The sequence below is a fragment of the Artibeus jamaicensis genome, unplaced genomic scaffold, assembly GCF_021234435.1.
Source record: "Artibeus jamaicensis isolate MK-2021 breed Jamaican fruit bat unplaced genomic scaffold, CSHL_Jam_final contig_384, whole genome shotgun sequence".
NCBI lineage: Eukaryota > Metazoa > Chordata > Mammalia > Chiroptera > Phyllostomidae > Artibeus > Artibeus jamaicensis.
This window is the reverse complement of record NW_026521810.1, coordinates 11,430,585-11,452,447: the sequence shown is the minus strand read 5'-3', so window position 1 is coordinate 11,452,447 and position 21,863 is coordinate 11,430,585.

The window sequence follows — 21,863 nt, the reverse complement described above, 5'->3', positions numbered from 1 at the left end:
AGGGGCCAACCCTTAGGTTCCCAGTTAGGAGCATGGGAGAGCCAGCCAATCAGTGTTTCTCTCTCACATTGATTTTTCTCTCCCTCTCTTTCTCCCTCCCTTCCCCCTGAATGAATGGATGGATGGATATTTTTTTAAAAAAGAAAAAAGAAGAAATTCTAATGACGTTTCTGGCCAAGGTATCTAGGCCTCTCACCCGTTCCAAAGAGAGAATCTGGCAGTGAGCTGTACCACATTCTTAGAGTCAGAGTCCCTTTATGTCGTAGGCCCTTTTCAATATAGCATTTCAAACATACATGAAAACAAACCCAGCCTCAATATTCGTCAACTGGTGGCCCCCCTTCTACATCCCCCTGGAAGTGACAGCAGAAGAACCCAGGACTGCTGTTCCTGATGAGGTCACAGCCCATTCCTGTGACAGCTTGAAGAAAATTTTAGTCCTTAGATAATTTTAGAATGTTTGTAAAACATTCCGTGTGAGTTTCTAGAAGATGTGTTCTTTCCTCTGTGACGACATTACCAAAGCATAATTGTCACATAATATACTGTGTGTAAAGTGTACAGTTGAGAAATTTCGACACGTTTGTGCATCTTTGAAGCTGTCATCACACTCAAGATGACGAATGTATGCATCACCCCTGAAAGATGCTGCTGTCACTTTCCTTTCCTCCCCCAGCTTTCCAACCCCCTCCCCCCACAGGCAGCTGACATCCATCCGCTTTCTGTGACTATTGATCAGTTGTATTCTCTAGAATTTCATACCATTGGAATCACAGTATGTACTTTTTCTGCCTGTCTTCTCTTATTCAACACAATTATTTTGAGATTCAGTCATGCTTTTATGGGTCTCAGCAGTTCCCCCCTCTAGAAGCCCATTGAATGAATGTGTCACAATTTATTATGTACTCATCTGCAGGGGCTTATGTTGCTTTTTTCATGTAGAGCTATTACAGACGTTTGGGTGCAAGTCGTGGTGTGAATCTATGCTTTCATTCTTGGGTGGACTGTATAAATAAACAAGGTTTAGAATGGCTGAGTCATGTTGTGACTATATTTTTAACTTTCTGAAAAAGACTAAACACTCTTCAACGTGGTTGCACTACCTGCCTTCCCACTATCGGTGGATGAGCGTCCCGGCTGCTTCATACCCTCGCAGGAGCTTGGTGCGGTCGGTCTTTTTCATTTTATCCACTCTAGTGGGTACTTACTGGTGTCTCGTGGTGGTTGCCATTTACATTTTCCTAATGACCAACAGGGCTGAGTGCCTTGTGGTGTGCTTACTGGCCTGCCCTACACACTCCTTAGCAAAGTGTCTGTTCAGATCTTTTGCCCATTTAAAAAATTATGCTTGTCTTCTTATAAATAACCCCTTTCTATATTCCAGATACAAGTCCTTTGTGACATATGTTTTGCAAGTATTTTCTCTCAGTCCGTGGCTTTCAAAATACAGGAGACTCAAATGCCGTCCTTCTCACCCCTGCCTCCTTACCCCAAAATAATCTACCACAGTTTTAGGTTCCTAGAGGAGGGGATATGTTTGAATCGTGTTGAAGAAAAACTTCAGTCTCTGGCACAGGATTTCTCACAGAACGCAGTTGAGGGGCCGTGACAGGCCAGTGGCGGGGAGAAGAGGAGAGGTGATTTGGAAGCCACAGGGATCCACCTCAGGAAGACCCAGAGCCACGATCACCGGGCAAGCAGAGACCCTGGGGTCAGAGAAGTGGGGCACTGTCAGAGGGTCTGGACGAGGTTGTAGTTAGGTTCTGGGGGTCAGGCCAACTTCCTGTGGGAAAACACCCAGTGAGGGAGGATGTGCCTGAGAAGACACTGGAACAAGTGGACTTGTGGAGGGGCACTGCTTAGCCAACACTCGGGAAATTCTGGACTACCATCTGTTTGCTTTCTAAAGGCCAGGACACCTAGGACCTCGTCACCACATGTTTGATAGAGCTGGGATTGGGGTGCCCCATGGCTTCTGCTCGGCCACCTCTGTATTGTAATTACAGCCCCAGAGAGCTGAGACAGTTCAGCATGGCCCAGATGCTCAGCGCCACAGCTAGGTCTGTGCCTGGACTGCTTCACGGGCAGGGCCAGCAGCACAGTCCCACAGCATGTGGCCACTGATGCCAAAGAAAGGACACACTGGGTCCAGCTTCCTCCACTGTTCCCACCAAACAACAGGATGTTTCGAGGAGAGAGATTTTGGTCTCCTTTTCTCTTTTTGTTTTGGTAAAGTTTAGATTTCTTTACTTTGAGCAACACTTGTCAAAGTAAGACCTAATGGTGCTCACCAAACTCATATTGCCAGGCAGACTGCTTTGGGTCAGCGTTGCCCCATTTGACGTGTACGCTTGAATTCTGGGAGTGCCCTTTGCAAGGACGAACCCATGGTCCAGCTCCAGCGCATTGGCAACTGCTGCCCGCTGCATCCGCTTGTGGACATTCATAAAGCAATCACCACATCGAAGGTTGTAGCCCAGGAAAGGATGTTGGACATCATCGGTTCTTAGAAAAATGCAAATCAAAACCACAATGAGATGCCACTTCACACCCACTAGGATGATAGAATAAAAAAGGTGGACCGTAACTAGCATCGGAGGTGTGGGAAATTGGGACTCTCAGACGTTGCTGTGGGAATGTTGGACGCGGCAGCTGCTTTAGAAAACACTATGGCGTCTCCCCAAAGTTCATCGCAGTTACCATGCGACCCAGCAATTCGACCCCTAGGTCCACACCCAAGAGAACTGAAAACAGGCCTTGCTCACGAATGTTTAGAGCAGCATTATTCATAACGACCTAAGAGGGGAAACAACTCAAATGTGCACCCGCCGAGGACCCGGTAACCAAAATGTCCCAGGTGTGCACAGCGGGATACTGTTCCTCGGTGAACAGGAACAAAGCCCTGACACTCGTGACAACAGGGATGAACTTCGAAAATACCATGTGGCAGAAGTCAGTCATAAAAGGCCATACCTTGTGAATGTGTGATTCCATTTACACAGAATGGAAAGAACCGGCAAAACTTTAGAGACGGGGGGGGGGGGGGATTAATGGAGCGTAGGGCAGGAGGGGCGGGGTGGGGAGTGACCGCCCCTGGTCACAGGGTTCCTTTTGATGAGAATGTTGTGCAGTTACTCCACGGAATTGGCTGCCCAACTCTGTAAATATACTACAAGCTATTGAATTGTGCACTTAAAATCAGTGAACTTTATGAACTATAAACTCTATCTCAATAAAGTTTTTTTTTAAGGTTTTAAGAAATGCTGTGCACAGAAATGTACCTAACCTGGTCCTGAATTCACCTGCCCACCAAGATTTTTCTCAGACTACACCCTGAGAAACTGCTATCCCGGACAGTACATTTTAGGGGAAAGTGCTTTGGAAAAACCAGGAGTTTGGCAGGAAGATCTTTGCTTATGTGAGCACATCTTCGGCACATCATTTTATATTTTATCTACATCAACATGTTTGTGTCTTGTCTTCCTGGTAGCCTTATACACATTTTAGGAAAGGGGAGTATTTTTTTTTCTTTTTGCATCCCTGCCCCTTACCACCCATTGATTAGGGTACACAGCAGACAACCATGTAAATACCCAAGTAGGACTTTGCATCCCTACTGAATTAATTCAAGTATTTAAAAAAGTCAAAAATTATTTGAGATCTCTTAAGTGCAAGGCACTATCCTGGGTGCTGGGGATACAAGGACGGGGAGGGCAGATGTGGGGCAGCTGAGACCCCCCCCATCAGGGGCCACACAGTGGGGCACCTCTACCTGGTGGGGTAAATTTCAAAGTCAGTCCCAAGGCATGTTTTTCATGTGGTCAAATCTCCCCAAAATCCTTAACACAGCCATCACATTTGAGACCCACTCCCTTGCTGGTGAAAAGCCCACGCAGACAGTTTTGTCCCAGCGTTGGGGAAGATATTTCCTCGGCTGAGCACCAGTTGAAGCCTCCCAGTTAGGAGCTGTGTATGCCCGAACTCTCTCCTCAAAGAGTCTGCCTTTGCAAAGCCAGGTGCTCCCAGGCTGAGCAGAGAGCAGGAAGGACAGGCACGGCCAGACCAAGGCACCGGCTGACCCAGGGCTGTGCTGATCAACCCTCCATGTGTGCACGCTGCTGAGGATAATGAGATGGCACATAGAATTACCGGCACTGCTCAAATAACTGTTTTTAAAAATGTGTTGAGTTTGTGTAAGTGATGCTATGAGTTTGTAATGGGACTCCCCTCCTCAGGAAGCTCAGCTGAACAGACCCTGAGCTCTGAAGGCAGAGTGACAACTGGCCCCAGGCTCGGCTGCCCAGAGCAAACAAAGCTGGGGGACAAAGAACACACTGACCGGAAGTGGGGGCGGGGCCAGGGCCTTCTAAGACAGCACAGGGCAAACCAGCATGGGGAGGAATCTGAGTGTGGTCAGGGGACCCCGCTGAGGGTGCTCAACCAGGCAGTCTGGGGGCGTTGCCTGGAGAGCAAGGTTACCAGCCCCCAGGGAGAGGACCTGGGGAACCGGTCTGGCTGGCTTTGGGGTCAGAGGGCAGCCTTCCCAGCAGGCAGCTTGGCTCTCAGGAGGCTCCTGGGGCCCATCCCACCCCCAGGGGACCTGGACAGGAAGTTGCAGCAGACTGGGCTCCCGAGTGATCCCCCTGCACCTTTTCATCCCCCGCAGACATCTGAACACAGAAGAAAGGGAAGCCTCCGGTCAGGGGAGGGGCTCACGGGAGCCTCACAGCACCTGGGCTCCCACTGACTGAGACACTTGCAGCTCCTGAATTTACATGTCATTCAACACAGACCAAGTTTCAGAAAAACTCAGACTGGGCTGGAGACAGGAGGTCCAACCTCACAGATGGTCGTTGTGCTTTTCTTCAGCATATGGGTCTTAAAATTTGCCAAAAAGGTTACAGGGGCCAAGTGTTTAGTTTAGAGATGAGAAGCTCAACAATGACTTAACCAGCATTTAAAAATATGCAGAAGAAGCTTTTGTTACAGGGAGGAAAAGCAAGCTATTTCTTTCTTCAACTGCATGAAGAGAAAGCTTAACTGGGATCCTAGAGGCCTGAGCCCTGGCCTCCCTCAGTGCCGGGCACAGAGGACCGTCTCCCAGCCCTGAGGTCCCTTTGAGGGGAAGTCCTTGGAAGGCTGCCCTCTGACTCCAGTATCTGTGGTAGATGATGCTGGTAGGTGCTGCCTGGTGGCAGGCAGCCAGGACACGGGGCCTGTGGCCGAGACACAGTGGAACCCTCGACCTCATGGGCCTGTGCCCTCTGGACCACCTTCATGTCAGGCAAGGCAGGGAGGCCTTGCACATGGGGACAGGCTGGGCATGAAAGTGCTGAGGCTGAGGCTGTGGCCCAGCCGAACTACCCTGAAGGACAGATGTGGGAGACGTGGGGAAGAAAAGGGGCCACCGGCGAAACCTGGTGAGCTCAGGGGAGGCCTGTGTGGCGGCCTCACAAACTCAGACCTAAAGTAACCTCGTAGGATGGTCTGAAATTGAACTTTCTATGGCAGTTCATGCTGGGTAGTCATGTCCTAGGCGGGTAATTTTCCCCGTCAGAGGCCAGTCTTTAACTGAGCCTGTCTGTTGTCTTCTCGCATCTGTACTAACGCACCTTTAGAATGTCAAATTTCCTTTTTCAGACCCCTCAAAGCACGGGCGCCACACTGGGGGGAGACCACAGACCCCCTCGTTGTTGCTGTTGTGTTAATCCTTGATAGTTACCCTGTACCCACCTGTGTGAAAGTGTCTGTCTATCATTTTACTTTCTATCCAATCTCAGAGGTTTCCCCACTTGGCTTTCTCCTGCCTCCTTAATCTACCACCAGTGGATTTCTTGTAACCCTCTTAAACCTCCTCTTTTGATGATAATGTCTTCAATATAAAATAAGACACTAAACTGCCATTCTCTGGAGCATTTTCTCAATCTGTTGACATGTTGCTTCCTGGTAATTGTCGTCCGTGTGGCTGAAAAATTCTCTATAGGTTTGATTATTTCTTATGTTAACACAAGGAAGCTTCAGCTCTTGGGGAGGGTGGTGTGGGGGCTAAAAAAAAGAAAAAAAACTTTCCCTCTCACCTACTAAATTCTACCTGGGCTAATAAACACATTAGCAGAGATAGATTAACAGGGAAAAAATCAGATTTTAATACCTGTGCGTGGGGCCGCCACATAAGCACGGACATTCCAGACGAGGAGGCATGCTGGGCGCATAGGGAATTTTGCAGAGGAGAACAGGGGTTGGGATGGAAGTCTGAGATTTTAAAAGTGAGAATAGGGCATTTACAGGTGATTGAGGAAGAGCGGAACACACACGGCAGGTAAATTCTTGCTAGAGGACCCAGAAACAATGGGACGAGGGGAGAGTCTAATGAACAGGCCCGTGCAGAAGCCCTCCCGTCCACTATAGTCCATTCAAATCGGGGCAGCTAAGGCAAACATCCTGCGTTCCCTTCCTGAAGCAGGTTTCTCTGTTTGAATCTCTTGGGCAGGAAGGGGGAGGGTCAAAGATTCTGAGTCTTTGTTTGTTAATAAAGAGCTTAACATCCATGTCCCGAAAGGCAGCCTCAGGGTGGCAAAACTTTGGCCCCCTTCATTCTTCTCCCCAGTGGCTGCAAAGAGCTGCACGAATCCCTGGAATTTCCTGAGAGTTAGGGGCGAGGGGCCTGGTTTTGTTAGTCACAATAAGCCCGTTTCAACTATTACCTGAGTCTATGCCAATGAGGTGACTCCTCGTGGCCCCCCTACGTGCTTCCAAATGGAAGCTGGTGGCCAGAGGAACCAGTCCTGTGATTAGAGGGTTGGAGCTTTCAGCCTCAGGCCCCAGCCTCCAAGGGTCTGGATTAATCACCAATGGCCAAAGATGTAATCAATCCTAACCAGTCACGCCCATGAATTGGAACCTCCACAAAAACCCTAAATGATGGGGCTTGAAGAACTTGTGGGTTGGTGAATACCCCCAAATGCCAGGAGGGCGGGGCACCCCACAGTCCATGGACAGAAGTCCCTGCGCTGAGGGCCTGCCAGCCTCCCTCTCCTGATGTGGCTCTTCATCCAGCTGTGCATATGTATTCTTTATAGTTCCCTTTATAATAAACCAGTAAATGCAAGCAAACTGTCTCACTGGGTTCTGCAACGTATTGTAGAAAATTATTGAGCCTGAGGAGGTCAGGGAAACCCCCAATTTACAGCCAAATCATACGGAAGTGTGGGTAACCTGAGGACTCACTACTTGTGATTGGCATTGGAAGTGGGAGAATTTTGCGGAACTGAGCCCTTAACCTGTGGCGTCTATGCTAATTCTGGGTAGTTAATGTCAGGACTGAATTAAATTATAGGCCATCCTGTCTGTGTCTACAGAGAACTGGAGAGTTGCTTGGTGCGGAAAACCCAGACATTTGGTGTCAGAAGTGTTGTGAGCAGAGAGACAGTTTCGTTTACAGCTCCCCTTCATTTGCAGTTCAGTCTGTGGCACCCTCTTCAACTCATCGTTCCCTACATCCTGGTTACATGGAGACCTACTGGTCTGTCCTCAAAACTGGCTCATCTAACCCTTTCTCTCCATTCCCAAAGGCTCAGCTGTGTTGTTGGACCCTGTCCCAAGTTACCGCACGTCTCTCCGGTTCCTGAGCAGATTCGATCCCTCCTTCAAAAGACGACTTGTGTCCTCTGCCCTTTTGTGGCCCACGCTGCCAGCTGCAGCCCACACCTCCCTTCTGCTCTTCTGTGGTGGATCTCGCACTGGGAGCTGGTGGCTCTGTACAATGGTCCTGTCCCCACGTGGAAGGACCTTGAGAGAATGGTCACGTCTCTGTTCTCTCCAGTACCCTCCTCATGGTGGCTGAGCTCCCAATCCACCACCTCAGCCCTGAGACGAAGATCTCAGAGTCTCATCCCTCGTTTTCAACTGCCTGTTGAGTATCTCCATAGAAATGGTCTTCCCTTTCAAATTTGCTTCTCTTTCGAGTTTTCTCCTTGGAAAACCTCCTGCTCAGGGTTACATGTCGGCCTCCTTCCTCCCTTGCCACCTTTGGTACATCCTGGGCGTCTTCCTCAACGGCCCCTCCCCTGCCATGCCTGGTCCACCCAGCACTGCAGAGAGGCTCCCGTCCTCACTCTGGGATTCTGGGAACCCAGCAACTCAGCCTTTGCATCTTTCACCAAAACTTCACTTTCTTGCAGCGCCACCTCGGTCATCTCCTCGAGTGTGGCTCGGACCAAGTCATTGCCCTATTTAGAAATGTTGCTGGCTCCTGTCCCCTGATGACCCAAGAACTGACCTTATTTTACAGTTTTCCCTCCTCTCCACAATTTCTCTGCTCTAGCCCATTGCAAATGTTCCAGCTGCCCAGAATGGCCCTACTCAGTTTGCCACACTTTTTCCCTCTCTGTTTCCCGACCTGTAAAGTCCCACAGCCCTCTGAGCCTCCACCTGATTCTCAGGAGCAATCCTTCCCATGCCACCAATTCAAGGGCAAGTGACATCTGCTATATGAGGTCTCTGCCGACCTCCCCAGGGTCAGGAACTGGGATCCTTACCTTCCACAGCCCCTCCGCTGGGTCTGTCTCTGGGATGTGCACCACCTGTGCTAGAGCCCTGGGTGCCCCGCCCCACAGGAAGGACTTGTGCATTGGCAGTTCCAGATGTGGTCTCTAGGACTGACTCCTCTGCAGAGGCTGACATCAGACATTCCTGGGTGGCCACTCATCACTGTGGGGGTATAAAAGCAAGTCCCTCTTGGCCTAACTTGGGACAGCTCTGAAGGGCCATTCCAGCTCCCAGAATTCCCTTTGGTATCAGCTGAGGGCGTTAACCCCGTATCACTGTTCTATTCTCTCACAGTGTATTCCAGCTTCCTCGCCCTCTTTCCACAGGTGTGCATCCTGAAAACATCCCATAGTCAACTAGTAAACACCTGCCTGCTAATCTCTGTTAAGTTGACTCGTGCATCCCCCCCCCCCGCTCTCCATTTAGTTAAAATCTAACTCCAGAATGTGACCCCATTTGGAGCCAGGGTCTGGCGAGGTAATCAAATTAAAATAAGGTCATTAGGGCAGGCGGTAATGGATTGTGGCTGGTGTCTTCATGCAAATGTGGCCCCAGATACAAGGACACAGGGAAAACACCCTGTGAACAACAAGACGCATCCACATGCCGAGGAGAAAGAAAGGCCTTTCCTCACAGACTCTGGGGGGACCAGGCCCGATGACACTTTGCTCTCAGACTTGTTGCCTCCGGAACGGAGAGGATACCTTTTTGTTCAAGCCACTCGGGTTGTGGCGATTTGTTAGGGCAGCCCCGGCGAGTCAGTACAATCTCCATCTCAGAGTCTGCTTCCCGTGAGGCCCCGACCTGACCTCATGGGTGTCTGAAGTCACTCTGACTTTGTGACCACGAGTGCTGGCTCCTTGAAGGGTAAGGCCAACATCTTCTCCTTAATCGTCGTATTTCCGGTGCACAGAGCAGACGCTCAGTAACTGGCCGATTGCTCGAGAGTACAGAGAAAGAAGGCTGTCCAGAATGAAAACGGACTGAAGCTTCACAGATCACCACACATTTACATCTTTGCCTTTGAAGCAGTTGGGGCCCTTCCTGGTGCCCTCAGCAAACATGTATGAAACATCTGTGCTGTGGCCAGCTCTGGGCTAGGTTTTATTGAAGCTCCCCAATTACTTAGACACAGATCTCCTTCTCAAATCACTCCCACTGTGTTGGGGGAAGTAATGCCTGACCCCCAAGTTCTAGGTCACGTTGAAAGGGCTGAACCCCCAGAGAAGGGATGCCAGAGGGAAGACAATGTGCCTCCCAGCGGGGGCTGGCTGGCCGGCCCGGGGGCAGGGCCTGGCAGAGTGGAAGGATGCCGATTTCCCGCTGCTGTCTCCTTGGTGCTGTGCTAGGGGCTGGGGTCCTACTAACAATAGAACCGAGCCCGTGTGAGCCGTCTGTCTGTGGGCACCAGAGGAGTGACGGGAGGAGGCCAGACCTCAGGGAGCCTCACCCTGGCTTCTCTAGGCTAAATTTGTGTGAATTTTCTCACCATCTTCCTCTGAAATCTTGGTCATTTCTGATTTTTTTTTTTGCCAGCCCTTCCAATATTTGCAAGTTGATCAACTTCTTTGTTTTCAGATTTCCGTAGAAGGAACTTGCCTTATTCTTGCTTCCTACCCTGTTGGTTATGTCCCGAGACAAATCCCAGCCCCACGTCCCACTGCTTGCATCGGGTATTGGTGAGGTCGGGTGCAGCCGCCCCCTCAGTTCCCTGCCTGGACACACATGCCAGCTAGTTCAACCAGGCGAGATGAGGATGACGAGCAAGGTGTTCCAAGTGGGCGGTGCCTGTGTTCTAGTCCACTTCTGTCCAGTCCCTCCTTCCTGTAGCCCCTCCCACTGCAGTGCCACCTGGGTGATGGTTTCCCCATGCTTTCCATTCTGCCGACTGCTGTGGAGGGCGCAGAGTGTCCGAGAACCAAATCCTCCATCTCTGACGAGCTGTCCGCTAGGATGGCTCTTCTGGACCACACCCCAGCCGAAGGCACGGCGCAGGACAGGCCGGACAGCAGGCTGCCTGGGCGTCCTTGTCTCTGGCCAGCAGACGCAGCCTTGGCCTACTTCCTGCTCCCTAGTTCTGTTTTCCTGGCTGCTGGACACCGGCCACGGCACTGCTCTGCACTCTGTTATCTGGAACTCCCCATTCCTTTGGCTCAGCCTGGCTCTGACCCTGTGGCACTCTGTGTGGACTGTGATTGCCGGGCCCAGCCCCCAGTGCCTGGGAAGCCTGCCCGAGTGCAGGGGTTCCGTACCCATAATATCGTTGTTTCAGGGAATGTCGGAAGGGGTGACTCAGAGCAAGCATTCAAGGGGAAATTTGGGGTATTCATAATATGTTGGTAAGTGGCAAGGAAGTTTACAAACAAGTGTGCAAATAGGATTATATACATGTGTGTATGTGCATATACATACTTGTCACATATATGGTACACATACACACACATACATATAGAATGAGTGAATTACTCTGCAATTACACACCACTCAGCTGCATAAGCAGAGTGAAATGCCTGGAAACATGCTAGAGAGATGTCCAACAAAGTATAAATGCACATAGCAGTGAAAAGATTATAGGGGACTTTAATTTTTTCTTTTTATGTAACTGTATTTTCTAATTTTCTGCCAAAAACATGTATTACATAACAAAAAGTAATGGGAGTAAAAAATCAATGCTTTTCTATAGTGTCTCATAAAACTGAAGGGCTGTTCTTGTGAATCAAATTTCGGGTGTGGGTGGGGGAGGGGCAGGAGGACGAACGGAGGCTGAGGGTGGGTTCTGACCACTTTTGGGGAGGTCTTTGCCATCTGCTCAGGCCTCCATGTCCACAGATCCAGATTCTAGATCACACCCTGCTGCCCAACTCTGGCCCTTAGTATCCTCACTGGGCAAAGGGGGGATTGGGCTGGAATCCCAAAGATGGCAAATCAGAGATGGCATTTAAGCTGAGTCCTTCTCAGTTAGGCTGAAAAAGTCACTGGGCTCAGCCCAGCTTCCCTAGGAAAGATACTGTGATAGATAAGATGCCGTGGCCCCCACCCCCAGCTTGGCTGACAGTACAGTCCCACCTTCCTGGGCTCCCCTGATCCCCCTCCATGCCTCAGTCATCACTGTCATTAATAGTCACGCAGTGAGAGCCCTCCCTGCCTCAGTGTGTAGTCCCCAGCAGCAGTCCCTGAGACCCTCAGGAATGAAGGAGGGATGGGGGATTCCTCTGACAGCAATAGCAGAACGTGAATTCAGCTTGTTTGAGGTGGTTGTTTGGATGTGTAGATTCTGCTTTATTAGTACACCATCAAAGCACCCCAGGCTGTAAATTAGCATCTGTTAGAGACAAGAGACCACCGATGCCCCCCCCTACCTGGGTTGCCCTGCCCAGGAAGGGGGTGTGCCCAGCCTCTTCACAGAGGGAGCGCTGGTGCTGTGTCAGTGTCCGGCTCTGAAGTGTTTGGGACTGTCTTATCGCAGCGCAGTGGTTACGGCGTCCTCCAGGGTTTGAATCCAGGCTGGGTTGTTTTGGGCAAATCACTTTGATGGCCTGAGCCTCAGCTTTCTCACGCAGGAGCTCCAGCTTGGAAAGCTTTGTGACTAAGCTGGTTCCCTGCCTCCGTAGAACCCTCCTCCCGAGACCACCCTGACCTGACCCATTCCCCAGATGGGGCAGCTTTCCAAATTTGCACTTTTAAGTCAGAGAGCATTTGCACCCAAATTGGTCTGAAATTTTGGAGATCCTCACCTCCTTCCTTTCCTCCCATATCCCACACACATTTCCTTGGAAGAGAAATTTGCCAGCCAGACCTGGAGATGTTCTTTCCCTCCCCTCCTTTCACGCTCACTCTCCTCCCAAGTCTGTCCTGCCTTCCCTTTAGCTCCTGGGAGGGAAGGACCTTGTCCATCTACCTGTTGCAGCAGAGCCTTCCAGTGCCCTCCCCGCTCTCGTCTGTTCCGTCTCCTCGGGCACCTCCATCAGATGGCGCTGACCTGGCTGCGAGTGTGGTGCCATTTCCCCTTCTGCTGGGGAGATGGGCTCCTGGACGCTTTCTGTCAGGGGAAAACAGCCCAGGCCAACAGCTCCAACTTCTGTAGTTGCTTTCAAGTGTCAGAATGCATGATGGATGGGAGTTGGCCGTGGCAGGGACCGGAGTGTCGCGTATTCGCAGGATGTACTTGGACAAACAATCCTAGACTCGAAGGCCTCCTGGCTGCTGGTGCTGGGCCCTCACCACCCCTCACTCCAACGCCCCCAGCTCAGCTGACCCGGTGCCTCTCAGGGCTGCTTCAGCTCCATGAAGTGGCATTTTGTATTTCTTTTCTTTTAAGCAGGTTTCCAGTATCTTCAAAGATATTGGAGCACAGACCACTCGCTGGGGAGCGAGTGGTCCTCTCCACCCCAGTTGCCCCTGGGGAGTGGCGGAGCTCCCAGACCTGCAGGCAGGGCGTAGAAATGGGAGCCAGGAGCTGCCACAGGGCTTTCCTCCTCTGGGGACCTGGAACCCTGAGTGTGAGGGCTCCTGGGATTTTGTGATGAGCCCAGGGGTGATCCCAAAATAACTCAGCAACCACCTGGCCTGGGGCACAGAAGCCTCTGAAAAAGCAGGATGGTTCAGTGTGTGGTAGTGTCGGGAGCCATGGGAGGGCAGGTCAAGTGCCACCTGCTGCCTGGGAACTTCCCGAGACATTGGGTTCTGCAGGGCTGCGTGGTCAGATTTATAAATTCCAGGGGGCGGGGTCGGTCCTGGGTGGCCCCTCCCTAAGTGGCTGCAGCCTTACCACCGGCAATTGTCACCCTCAGGAGGCGGCCAGGAGCACCCCTGCCCCACTCTGTAGAGATGTATGGCTGTGCTGGTTTGAGATAAACCAGCCGCCCCTCTGACCTGCCCCCTGGAACCTGATTGTGCCCGGGGATCCACCTTCAGCCTTGCTCTGAGACCGTTCAGCCTCTCTCCTTGTTGCTCAGCCTGCCGACCCCTCTGCCTGTGATCAGGAGCAGAGCCTCCTCCCCTTCTTCAGAGCGGAGCCCCGCCCCCCAGGTGTGACTCTCTAGACCCCAGAGCACATGGCTTGTGCTTGTGGCTTTGCCCATGTCCCAGACGAGGCAGGTGAGGTCCTGAGAGGTAAGCGACTGCCACCTTCCCAGCACCAGTGAGTCCCAGTTCTGGGCGGGAACCCAGGTGAGAGCTGAGCCTGGGCACTGACGAAAGTCACAAGCACAGCTAGCTGGCCTGTGTCTGCGAAAGGCAGACTCCGACTGTGGGGAACACACAGCCTAGGCTCAGACGGGTTTTCCTGACTGGGTCTCTGGCATTGGCCCCGCTCAGGGGGCCAGGAGGCTGACACTGAAAAGGAAGTGGGAGTAACAGTGACCCTGCCGTTCAGAGCGAGACTGAAGACTGGGTTTAATCCCACGTTTGTGCTCACTACCAACCCTTAGGTATGGCCTTTGGTCTTATTACTGGAGTGGAACGTGGGCTTAGAACTCACATTGACCCCCCAGGCCTCAGTCCCTGTCTTGGTGACTGAAGGAAGGAGTGAGGATTCTGTGAAGAAACGTGTGTGAAAGGCTCAGCCCCACCCAGCGTGGACTGTGGCTGTTAACATTAGTGTCAGTATTGAGGGCAGTGGCCTGGAGCCAGTCACTTAACCTCTGAGCTCCTATTTCCTCATCTGCAAAGTAGAGAAATAAAAACAGCTGGTCCGCAGGATTGCTGCGAGCATCAGAAAGAAAACCCTGTGTTTTGTGAATGGTTATACCTGTCGAGCCAGCACACCTGGCTTTCTCCGTGCCGTGAACGGCTCCATGTGTGCTCACCAGCCTCCCCAAAGCAGAGCACGGCCGTGCACTGGCGTCCTGGTGTCCAAACATTATTAGAGCTGTCCAGACAATGTGTCTGAGAGGCTGTCCCTCCCATTCCCAGCTCCCTGAGTGCTTCCCCTTCTCGTGTGGGTGACAAAGCCACGACATCTTGCTGTGAATGGGAAAAGCAGCCCCTTCCCTGAGCCAGACATGGCAGTGAGTGTGGACATGGGTGCGGGCTGCATTTCACACGCATGTGGGAGCACACCTACACGCATGCAGGCACACTCGAGGTCCCTCCTGTGTGCACACGTCAGTGTCCAGGCTGCAAACTCGGGTGCCCCTGGGGCCAGGCAGCGTGTGCGTGCTCTGGAGAGAAGCCGCCCGGGCAGGAGGCGGGCACTGAGTGGGGACGGCCACGGCGGGAAGGCTCAGTGCCAGGGTCACCGGCCACATGACCAGCTCTGGCTGGCATTGCCAGGTGCAGGCCCTGAAAGGCCAGGCTTTCAATTTTTCAAGAGAAGCCAGAAATCTAGAGATCTCTATGAAGTGTCTCTGTTTTTTTTTAAAGATTTAAAAAAATTATTTCTAAAGAGAGGGGAAGAGAGGGGAAGAGACATCAATGTGTGGTTGCCTCTTGTGCGCCCCCAGCTGGGGACCTGGCCTGCAACTCAGACATGTGCCCTGACCGGGAATGGAACCAGTAACCCTTTGGTTCACAGGCCAGTGCTCAACCCACTAGGCTAAACTAACCGGGGTTCCCTGTTTTGTTTTTTTTTAAATCCTCACTCAGGGATATGTTTTTTATTGATTTCTAAAGAGAGAGAAAAGGGGGACTGAGAGAGAAACATCGATGTGAGAGAGAAAAGTCAGTCTCCCGTATGCACCCCTACTGGGGATCCAACCCTCAACATTTGGTGCATGAGAAAACATTGCAAATAACCCGGTCACCCGGCCAGGGCTCCCTGGTTTTTAACAGTCACCGTGCAGGTCAGAAAAACACACCTGGGGTGTGCAGGCCGCAGTCAGCTGCTGCACCGGGCAGAGCTCCGCCAGGACCGATTCCCGACACCTGTGAGTGGGGACGTGCCTTCTCCACCACCCGGTGCTTCTCCGGGGCTGCTCTGGTCAAAGCCCCCCTAGCCTGGCACCTGCACTTCTCCCTCCTGTTGTGTTCGTGTGTGCAAGGTTCTGTTCAAGGAAAAGCCCTCCTAAAAGTAACTCAGCCCATGTGCCAGGACTGTGCTGGGCACAGCCACCTGGCTGGCACACCTGTCGGACACCTGCTGGCAGCCACTGCCCTGAGGATGCCTGTGAGAGCCACTGCCGACTTCCCGGAGGAGGCCAGTGGACAAGTGTGGCCCCCATGCCTTTCCACACCGGGACCGCGGTTTGGACCCCGAAAGAACCCCTTCTCTGGCGCTGCCCCTCACTTCTCCACTGTTTCCTCCTTTCCAGGGTCACCTGGAGAGTGACGACAGTAACTGTCAGTTCTCACACACACAGGACACCCGCCCAGCGACTGCTGTGTAGGAAATTCATGTCTTAAGATTCTATAAGAAATTACTTGAATAACAGGATTCTGTGGTCCAATAAGTTCGGAGAAGATTAAACAAAGTGCCTCACTTTCTCCACTGCAGGACCTCTCAGTGCGTTCATCGTGCGGTGGCCGTCCTCGAGGGTGACTTCACGCAGCACTTCCAAGACCTCTGAGACTGCGGACTGAGTCTGTTGTCGAAGGAAGACGGTGAGAGCACGCGTGCCAAGGGCGTGAGCTCCGGGCGGTGAGGGGTCCTGAGCGTTCCGCCCGCGCTCAGCCCCAGGCCTGCTCCCAGGGCCGGTTCCTCGTGCACCCAGCCCTCTCCCCCCTCCAGCCTCTCCGGCTTCCCTGTAATTGTGTTCCCATATGTGTCCTGTCTGGCTCGACACAACTCTGGCCACCGACATCCGGAATCCTAAGGCCTCGAGGAGGCCTGTGTGTCCCGAGATTGCCTCTTGTCGTTGGCAGCCATCTGCGTGAATTCCGGAATGAGACGTACAAAGGCCAGTGGCCAGACTGGCACCGCTGACCCCATGTGGCAGTGACCACACTCTGCTCTCCTTTGTCTGCCCATGCTCCTCAAGTGGCCAGGGGACCTTGGGTTCTAGGAATCTGGTGGCTCTGGGTTCATATCACCAGGCATTTAAAGCAGAACAAAACATGATTATCACAATGTCTTCTATGGGTCTGACATGGGCGGACCTTCGATTGCCACCCCGTGATTTTAAGTGCTATTTTCTTTGATTCGAAGATGTCATCAATTGTAAGACACACCATTGTTTTAAGAACAACTTTTTTGTGTGTGGGAGGGAGAAAGAAAAAAAGAAATACCACAAATAGTGTAGCCACTAATTGTAAGACATATCCTGATTCCAGAAAAATTAAAATCTGAACAATTGTGTGCCTTGGAATTGAGGAAATAGAGTCTCTCCCCAGATCAGGGCTGGCTTCCTTTTTCATTGCTCCTGAGGAAGCTGAGATGCAGGCTCCAGGGCGGGCGGGGTCAGGAGGCTGGGTGCTGGGCAGGTGTGTTGTCAAGGTAACTAGTCTCGGACCCCTGAGTTGCCAGCACAGTGCTAAGTGAGGGGAGGGGAGGTAAATCATGCCCCACCTGCACTCTCGTTGGCGGGATCCGGTTGGGAGGCAGTGTGTCTCCTGCAACTTCTCAGTTGGAAGGTGGCGTTGTGGCCTGTGTGAGTGACCCAGAAACACGGCAGGACGTCCAAATGCACCGGAAGCCAGCTCCGCGGGCTGCCACCTGGAGCATCATCACTCTTTCTTTGGCACTGACATAAAAGTCACCACTGATCATGACAATAAAATAAAAATGCAAATTTACTCGGAGTATTTGGAGTAACTCTGCACTGATGAGGACCCTGCGTGGTCCCACATCACAGGTGACTCATCACAGGTGTCTGTCTCACCAGCACTTCTTTCAGGACATCCTGTCCCGTGGTTCTCACAAGTGCTTTGTCACACCACAGGTGGGAGGTAGGCTCCTGAAGTGGCTCCCAGTGGCTCCCAGTGGCCCCAGGGAATAGGATGGCCATGGAGGGATGTCCAAGGTGGGAGAAGGCCTGGGAGAGGGACCAGCTGCCTGGGTGACCTCGGGATGGTGTGAGTCTCCGTGGAGAAGGATGATGTGGTAGTTCTTACAGAGCAGGTGCAGTGGCTCGTGCGGCTGGAAGCAGGAGAACTTTGCCGCAGGAGCTGCAGACTGGGGTGGGGTGGGGGCGGCAGGCATGTGTGAGATGGGCAGACGGAGCGGAGCTGGGCTCTGTAGAGGGTTTGACTCTGTCCTGTCCATCGGCAACCCTTCCTTGCGGAGTGATTTTTATACCTTATTTTCCACAAACCAGCCTAACACACTCAGTGCGGCCGCGGGCTGGGGCACGTGCTCGTGCAGTGCCACAGACACTCTGGGGGCTCAGGGATGGTGCCCCCCAGGGCAGAGCTCCCCTGCAGAGTCACCCCAACAACCCTTGGCCGCTGTCCCTCCTGCTGCATGTCCTTCCCCCCGGGGGAGCGGGCTCCCTGCTCATCTCTGCCCCGAGCTCTGCCCCCCTCATGCTGTCGCTCTGCCGAGCGACCTTCACACATTTGTTTGTGTGTGTGTCTCTCTCTGTCTGGCTTCTGCTCCGAACGCGGCCTGACGTCTAGCAGACATGCAGGGTTTACTGCCGTTGTCGAATGACGCCGTTTTCTGAGTTCTTCCACATTGATTATTTTGACAGATTCTCAATATTTTTCTGATTTGCAGATGGTAAAAACATCTAAAAGAGACTAGAGGAATTACCCAGGTTGCTATTTGGGATAGGAAGAAGGAGGGGGCCCAGAACCCTGTGCTTTCCCCATCTTGGCAGTGACCTTTAGGACGAGGTGCCCGTGAAGCCCCCTCCGCGTTGGTCTGGCCGCTGACCTCATGCAGGCACCCTGTCTCCCGGGGTGAGCAGCCAGGTGCGCAGCCGACAGGCCGGCCAACTGCCCCTCTGGTGTGGCTGAGGCTTTACATTGCTCAGTAAACAGGACCCACATGTGACTTTGGAGGGCAGGATTTGGGGGAGGGGGAGGGGTGCAGAACCGCAGAGACTTTCCCCACTGAGGCCAACTCTGGATCCACCCGGAATCAGCGCCTTCTTAAAGGTGTCTCCAGCCCGGAGGAAGTGGCCAGGTGACTCACCCTGAGGAGGGTTACCGGAGGCAAAATAAAGCAAGAAAGCAGGAGGGATGACCAGGACTGGACACTGGACCCTCTCTCTGACTACTGTCCCCTCCCAGATCCTGGGAGAAGTGGCAGCAGAGCAGCCAGGCCCTGAGCCCAGGCGTAACCACCTGTACCTGAGTGTGTGCCCAGGGACTATCTCCCCCCAACACATCTCCTCTCCGGGCTCAGAGCCTCCCCAGGGGACTGGGCCAGATGTGCACTCAACCGACCACTAAGACCCACCCAGCCCGTGTGGGGGCTGGCCGGGCAGAGACATGGTGTTAGGGGGCAGTCTCTGTCACCCTCCTGCTGACAGGACACCCACACAAACACTCAGACTCCGTGTGACTCTGAGGCTGTTGCAAACATACTCGCTCAGTTAGGACCCTTTGGAAACTGAGCAGCACCCTGGCAAAGTGGCACCTGGCTCTCTCAGGACCCCAGCACTCCCCAATCCAGACGAGGGGCAGCTTGGTGTGAGGCGCTGGACCGTGTTCTCGCGAAGCCATCCGCTGTGCGTTGTTAAGTCTGTGGGTTCAGACCAAAACCCTGGAAGAAGCTCTACAGACAACTCAGTGAGGAGGCCCCGCCACGTGAGGCACACACGTCCTGGAAACTGCCCCCTTCGTGTGACCATTTGAAATTGTCCCAGTGAAATGGGAGAGCTCTTTAAACCACGAAAATAACGCTGGCCCCGCCACAGTGATTCAGAGGAAAGCAGAAATGTGCGATATTAGGTCTTCTTCTTTCTCCTCCTTTTGTTTTCAGAGAAACAACCAGGGCGTCTGCAGTAGGCAGTGTCTGAGACGGCCCCCAGTGGTCCCACCTACCTTGCACCCTCACCCCGAGGGACTTGCGTCTGATGCTGGAACAGGGCAACTGCGATGGAGCATCACTGCTGATGTTGGGCTCTAAGAGGACTGTGGCTTGTATCCTGGGTGCTCTCTCACCTCTCCTGGGATCACACGGCCTAGGGGAGCTGGTCCTGGTGTCACCAGGCAGCCTGCGCAGAGGCCCCGGGGGGGGGTGAGGGACATGGACGTGGTCACCCCCAAAGAAGTGAGCTTGGAAACAGACCCCTGCACCCCCAAGCAAGTCTTCAGAACTGACTGCAGCCCCTTCGGATGGCTGGACTGCAACTTCATGAGAAACCTGGTATCCAGGGCCTGACCCACCAACAGTGTGAGAAAAGACGTGTTTCTTGTTTCAAGGGGCCAAGTTTGGGGTAACTTGTTACACCACAAAAGATAACGGATAGCTCCTTAGCCTGGCAAGAAGTGAAAAGGGGTGAGGAATTAAGAGATTCTGGTAAAAATCAGAAAGCTGCAGGTGTCACGGGGGAACATGTAACACCTGAGGACTTCAGAAAAGGATTTGCAGAGTAATTTGAGGTCGGGGTGGAGCAACGAGAGGCAGGCCGCGGTGAGCATGGGGCGGGGGTGAGGGGGACCCCAGGCCTGAGCCACTGCTTCCTGGAGGCGGGGCCTTGGTTAGCGACCTTTGCTACTCTCACTGAGCAAACGCCCAAATCAGACAGCAGCGGCCGGCCGTGAGCTGCAAGCACAGATGTTTCGCATTGCATTTGATTTATCCCGTTTAAATGCTGTTTTTATTTTCTTGTTTATTTCTTTTAAAAAATGTGTACAGCTCACCAAAGTGTCTGTTTCTGTGCGTGTGTGTGACGTGCACATTTATGCCCTCCCACCCCGCCCCCCTCGCAGGTCATCGCCAGTCCACTCTCTAACACCACAGATTAATTTTGCCTGTTTTTTAAACCGGATATAAATGGAACCTCACAGTAGGCAGATCTGTGTGCTAGCTGAGTGATTTGGGGTGAGCTGTGACTTTCAGCACCTCCATTTCTTTGTCTGTAAGAAGGGGGTCCTCGAAGCACCCATCTTGAGGGGCCCCTGGGAGCATTAAAGTAGCTAACGTGGGAAGCACTCTGTGTGTGCGCTGAACTTTAAGTCGTTCCTGCTCTGCATGCGAACCTCCTACCCTCGATGTCGACATCCGTCTGCCCACAGCAGCCTCGGGGCAGTGTCTTCCGGTCTGTTTCTGCCGATTTGGTGCCAACAAGAGAGGTTGATGGGACCCAGAGAGAAAAGCGAACGAGCCCAGCGGTGATGGCTGATGTTGGCTGGGCGCTGCTGCAGCTGGCCAGCCGGGGGCCACCGTGGTCTCAGTGGCCCTGCGCAGGCCGTGTGCAGGTGTTTCTGCAGGTGCAGGTGCTGTTACTGGGCCCGAAGTCCCGAGACATAGGCATTGTTACAGGAATATCTTCCTCTGTCAGAGAGGCGAGGTGGCCGCCTCAAATCTTCTAGGACAAGGGGTACAAACCATGATTCAAATCATTGCTGTCTGGCTCCTCAGCATTATTTTAAAATAACCTTACATTTCTAATCCTGTGCATTTCTTCCACACCTTTCTGCCGTCTTGCAATCCCACTACCAAAGGCAGGACGGGAGGCCCCAAAGCGTCTGTGTCCGTCCTCACGTGTACCTGCCCCTCCGTTTTTGTTCATTTCCCAGCTGGGTACTCTCAACACACGCCAGTGGGCATCTGTGCAGCCAAGTTCCTATTTTCATGCAAATGTATGATTCTGTGAGAATATTTAGTACTTAGTGTTCATATTCTCACCTTAAAGTGGGTATTCACTTGTCTTGCTATGCAGAGGCATAAAAGCAATGGCTTTGGAATAAAATTTGGCTTTTCCCTTACCTGGCTGTGTGATTTGAATTAAAAAACATTACCTCTCTGAGCCTTAGTTTCCTTTTCTGTAAAATGATGGTCCTAATACCTTGGCAAGAGGTCCTTCCATGAGATAACACAGGCCAGAACCCAGCCCAGTGCCCGGTGGGTCCACGGAGCTATTCGATATGGAGCAGGCATGGGTGTTGGTTGCCTTGGTCTTGTGATTCAAATATGCTTGAGATCTTATCTGTAAGATATCAACCCACAGATTGAACTGAATGACACATGAGTATAATGATGTACTAATATTGAAAGTGCCAGCTTCCACCAGGGACTGGCAGCCTTTGAGACCAGGGCTGAGCAGAAGAGGGCTGGTGGGCAGAGGGGAGCTGCCTCGGTCCACCCCCACTGTGGCTGAAGGCCCCCAAACCCCAGGCTCAGGGGAACCTCCCCAGGATTGCAGGCTGGGTTTCTGCTAGCGCCTCCTGGAGGCCCTGGGCTGGGCCCCAGGTGTGTCTGTGCTTCTCACACTTCCACTTACTTAAGCCCAGCATTGCTCTGGTCGCTCACACGTCACACGCCCCGT